Raw genomic sequence first — 6,000 nt, forward strand, 5'->3', positions numbered from 1 at the left:
AGAAGCCACAGCTCTGTGTGTGGGGTCATGTTTGTGCAACGCATACAAAGGCAAATTGAGTCCATGCACAGAAAGAGCCTCTGTTGTCATTCTTGGCAGCTGTGGTACAGAAGAATTTGGTTTTAATTCCCTGTTTTGGTTTTTCAGTTTGAACATTTTAACATGCTAAAATCACACATCTCAAATAAAATGATTTTAGCTGTGTCTTTAGGTGAATTGAACTATGTTGGATTTTTATTTCTTTATTTCTCTATTTTTTTTTTTATTAAACTTATTTTTTTCAGTTGTTTCAGTTTTTTCATTGTCCATTCTAACTTTATTCTAACTTTATCTGTGGTACACTACAGGGCTCTCTTTCTTTATTCTTCATCCTTCCTCTTCATCCTTACCTTTACCACACACACATTCTTTTCTTATTGTAAGAAGTCCTTGAGACACAGCTGCTAATAGAGCAATGCTTTCTGCCCCTGATCCACACTTCTGTCCACACACACACACACACACACACACACACACACAATACAGAGGTGTTTGCGCTATAATTACTGCTACACTGTCTTTGTCTGGGCCATAATCTGGGTGTTCCATTGTTGGTCACACGTGCCTGGGCCTTCATTAGTACCACGGCCCAGCCTCCTCCTTGTCCCAAAACCCCTCAGAAAGCAGAAAGCCCATCTCTCTTTCACCTCCCTCTGCCCCTTAAACAACAGAAGTGTGCTGCACCACAAAGGGACCAAAAAGAGGCACAATTAGCCCTGTGACAGTAAGCCTCGGCACATGCCAGGAAGCATCCCGCACAATGGGCTGAACTTTTATACGACACTTTAATACAAACACCGGAGTCTGCTGCCTTGTGCTTGGCCACTCTTATCACGGGCCTTTGTGCGAGAGAGAAACAACTGGTCATTCATTTCATTTATTAGTTACTCATTAATTGAGAAGGTGTGGCATTGCCAGTGAAGCACCAAAGGAAGACGGTGTTGAGCAGGCTGGGTGAAATGAGAAATCATCAGCAGGCTGTGCCTTTAATTGAATCCTGTGCCAGTCAGTCAGAGATGATTCTGTCAATGATTATATAGGAATCAATACAGTGAGGGCTATTGCTATCTGGTGAGCCCCCAATTAATTTTACTATTCTGTAAATTGCCGATTGTAAAGAGAAGCGCTGTGTATTTTGAAAGGTTGGAAGTACAGTAACTAATTGCATGTTTGTAACTGAGTAACTGATTTTTGTGGATTTTTTTTCTTTACATTTTTAGTATTTTTTTAAGTGTGCAGTTTTACTTTTACTCAAGTACAGTTTTACTTAAGTATTATACATAGCTACATTTTAAATGACTTGTGTTACATAGCACAGATTTTGTCAGCTCTCCATCAGCATCGGAAAACTGGGCTGCATAAATTCACATCATCAGTTGAGCATTTCACAGTGAGCAGTCAGTCAGCAAAGAGGAAGATGAAGTATCATCTGGCTTTACTTTGTTGGTGCACTTTTTTTCTTCAATTTCCCAAATTCCCATTAAAAGAATCTAGTTTGAACTTTGTACCCCCAGTGGCGAAACTAGGGTGTAGCATGGGGTGCCACCGTAAAAAAGGCCTCACCACCCCAGTTTTGGCTGCCGGTTGGAAATTTACAATAGCAAAACCCTGATGTCTGAGTTCAGGTGAATGCAGCACGATGAGTGGAATTCACCATGAATGAAACTAGGATACATTGTATAATTTGAATGGAACATAGACCAGTGATAAACTGATACATTGTATCATAAGAATGGAACATAGAACACTGATACATTGTATATATGATGAATCGGTGCATGCAAAGCCTACAGAGAGAGAAAGCCCAGCCAAAAGCACAGATCACTGTGAGACAGAATCAAAATAGTGCAGTACAATCTTTTGGACATTGGGGGCAGTGCTGAGCAATTGCTAAACAGAGTAGAATCCATGACCGTCAATGAAATAAATGCTGTATAATGATGACTACATTTGATTCCAAATATTTACAAGTAAAGTAGCAATACATCTATTTTCACATTATAGTTTGTACTCTTTACACTGCTGATATTTTCTCTGCCAGTTCAGTGAAAAATTTGATTGAAGCCCCACCTTCTCTCTTTCCTCTCTCTCTCCCTCTCTCATCATGCTCATCGACAAACATCCTTTCTCCTTCTGTTGCTTTGCCCTCATGTTACTGAGCTGCTGTGTAGTGCCTCAACAGGTTTCCACTGAGCTGCCATGTATCTGCACTCCAGCACCCACATTAATGATCGGCGGGCTTAAATAAACCTTCTGTGGTTGTTCTCTATCGATCAAGTGATCTGGCTATCAGATAAACTAACAGATCTATGAAAGACTCATGCTGTAATTGAGTTGCTGTGTGTGCATTTGCGTGTGTGTGCTTTTGTGTGTGCCTGTGTGTGCTTATGTGTTTACAGGCACATTGTATATGCCGCAGGTATGCTCATGAAGGATTATCAACACCCTTTGGGCACACAGTGTTGCTTTTTTTGTGTGTGCTTCACACAGACAGCCCAAATGGGAGGTGTGCTCCCTGTGCTAATTATGAGTTGTAAAGCAGGTTGTGATTGTGGTTGGTGGTTTGAGCCCCAGAGGGGGGTCAGTCTTCAGTCTGTCCACTGCACTGTGTGATTAGAGGGGGGGTAAAGTTTAGATTGGGATGCTGTGAAAATCAATAGAAAGACCAGGACAAAAGCAGGAAAGACCCTTCACATTTTGTTGATACTCTCATTTAGTTTCATTTGACAAAATGGGTTGTGGAATTTCTAAAGATGCATTATAATAACATCATAGCTAAATTATTTCCATTAGGGTGCTATGATAGCAATGAGGTTGTTTTTCAGTGATTTTTTTTCTTGAGAGCACAAGAACACAACAATGACACAGGCATGGCAGATTATAGATACTTTATTACCAATCATAGAGAAATTCAAATGCTTTTCACATTTGTTGAATTCACAAACCAAGTACTCATATCATTTTAGCCAGTTATTCATATAAGTCTGTACTGAATACAGAGAGGTGACTCACTGCATCGAAGGTGAAACAGGACGATTATTGTGCAAGTGTGTGTGTGTGTGTGTGTGTGTGTGTGTGTGTGAGTGTGTTCTTGGGCACTTCCATGCCTCTGTGGCCGCCTGTGATGATAATGTTGATTGTCAGCGCTCTCACCACAACAGCCGGCCTTGTGAGATACACTGACACACTGGACTCACACACACACACACACACACACACACACTGCACCTCTCATCTCAGAGCTTTGCCTTAGGACAACAACAGTCACAATTAACAGAGGTGCTGGTCACTCAGACTGGGGGCCGCCTTCATTAGATGATTTTTTTCCGCAGGAGTAGAACGGACAGTCTAATGGCCAGGTTTAAGGCTAATAGGCCACAGGGGGGTAGAAGCACCTGAGTGAAGGCTCTGCTCGCATCACTGTCTTTTACATACAGACACACACTTACATACACACTCATGGAAATCATATACAAGACTGGTAATGTGCCAAAGAGGCATTATAATGGCTGTTACTGGCAAAGGTTCAACCTGAGACATCATTAATAATGTTATCATGCAGAAGGCGGAGGAGCACGAGGACCAGAGATAGGCAGAGCGACAAATACTGTAATTAATCATCAAAACTTTTATAAGGAGAACAGAGATGACAATGAGAAAATTAAAAACCTTCACCAGAAATGTTCCTCAGACAACCAGCAACTGCACTTTTCCCAATTTATGCATCTCATTGCAAAAGAAATTAGCATTTCAGCCAACCACTCACCTTAGTATTCAGAAAATATCTATAAATCTTATTAGATGCATATTGTGAGTGTCCTTGAGTTCACGGTGCTTTGCCAGAGAAGTTCCAATTTACATAACTCCTACATAGTTACCTCTGTGAATACAGCAAGGATGATATCTCAGCCTCTAAATCAGGGCTTGTAGCCCATTAGAGTTTCCCTGCCTTTCTCCTCTGTTCCAGACAGGAGTGATGGGTTTCTGTGCCGAGGAGCATCATCACTCACGGCTGCTGTCGTAAATCCAGCCGGCCTCAGACACCCGCCAAGGAAGCCAAATGACCTCATCTTTTTGCTCCACGTGGCGCCTCTGTTGCACTGCTGAAATATTGAGGATGATGACGCTGGTGATTATTGGTTATTTCCTTGGCTGTGCATGTCATTAGGGGAAGGAGGGGTTGTTCTTCTTCTTGTTTACGTGTGTGTGGGGAGTGTTATGGCCCACTCAAGGAGGGATGAATCGGCTGTCCTCAGTGCACTGTTTGGATCACCTGGCTGATTGTATTTCAGCTGTTGATTAACTAAAGCTAGATTAATGCCAAGCTATATATGGCAAACAGAGAGAGCAATGACTTTAATGGCGTCTCTCCTCAGTCGCCATACTGTCTTTATAAATCCCACTGGAAACAAAGCTGGAGAGATCCAAATAAAAGCACTCCAAAAATATATATCTTATGAGTATCTGCACCGTAATCTTCACGTCATTTAGTCTCATATTCAGTTTTAAAATCTATTTTCTTCTCAAAACAAGCAAATCTGCCAGTGGGATGACATAATACCACTTGTTTCCCAAATTTTCTTGAACCAAGTGTCCTTTCCTTGACACTAGTTGGTTGATCTGCCTTATTCTGATATGCCTTGTACCCTATTTTTCAATATATTTATACTTGTTCCCACAAAGTCCTTAAACAAGTGAAAATGCATTGGAAACAAGCAGGATTGTCTCATCCCACTGTCAGATTTCTTTTTGTTTAAAGAAAAAACACTGATTATGAGAGTATGATTATGAGAGGATTTTTCACAGTGAGGCTGTGCCTTGGAATGTAGATTAGAATTAAGAAAGAGCAAGAAGCCATTATACATGGTTTGAATACAAGCCAATTGCTGTAGATGAAGAGCCAATAATGAAGTTTGACCATAAGAAAATGATGTACTTAAAGTAAGAGGCATAATAAAAGTACAGGAGAGAGAGAGGGAGAGGGAGAGAGAGAGAGATAGAGAGAAAGAGAGAGAGAGGGAGAGAGAGAGAGGAGGTGAAGTTCTCTATCTCTTTCTCTTCCAGCCCTATAGACCCCTCTTCCTTCTCCCCTCTCTTCTTCTCCACGTTCCCTCTTCCTTTTAATTACTGTGTTCATGCTTGGCGGGTGCTGATGACTTGATTAAGCCTGCCGTGTGCAGTTCCAGTCTCTACCCTGCTGATGAATGAGTCTAAAGCTTATTAACTTACTCATTCTGATCAATAAGGCACTGAGCCTGAACACTGCAAGGACAGAGGGAAACTGCTGTGCTGCCCTCTATGCTGGCAGCAGTGATGAAATCGACATACGTGGTTAGCGTGTGTAACCAATCCTCACTCTTTGTGGAGAGAAGAGTACAGTGCATTGATTTCATTTGCATAGGCTTTACCGTTTTCTTTCCCCATATTTCATGCAACTTATTTAGCCAAAAACATTTTGCTGTTCAGGCTGTTGGTATAAATTGATCATAAGTATTTATACTGGCCCAGTGTTGCTGTGACCTCCTATGGCATGATATATATAGAAAACCAAATTTTTGCAGGAGGCTATCCCAGCCACCCTGTAAACCTCTAACTGGCATTACCTGTATCACCCACAGGGCTTTTTTTCCACTGCAAAAGGAGCTTAAAGAAATGAAAAGAAACAAGAAAGTGAATGGGAAAATAACGCTGCTTAAGGATCAGGGCTAACATATGATTCTGACCAGTGTTGAGTAAAAATAAACAGATAATGCCAGTCATATTTGTCTGTCAGCACTACAACCATTACCATTTCCCCTGACAAACGATATAACTAGAACTGGATCTTGCACCAGTTCCCGCTTGCCTCGATTTGGCCTAGTTCATGCCAGCATTAGCCAGTCCTCCAGTGCACATTAATATCCAGGAGGCTGTGACAAAGCACCCAGCCTGGCTGCATGGTTCTAAAGGCAGCGGGTGGAG

This window comes from Myripristis murdjan, chromosome 20, assembly GCF_902150065.1.
Source record: "Myripristis murdjan chromosome 20, fMyrMur1.1, whole genome shotgun sequence".
Lineage (NCBI taxonomy): Eukaryota > Metazoa > Chordata > Actinopteri > Holocentriformes > Holocentridae > Myripristis > Myripristis murdjan.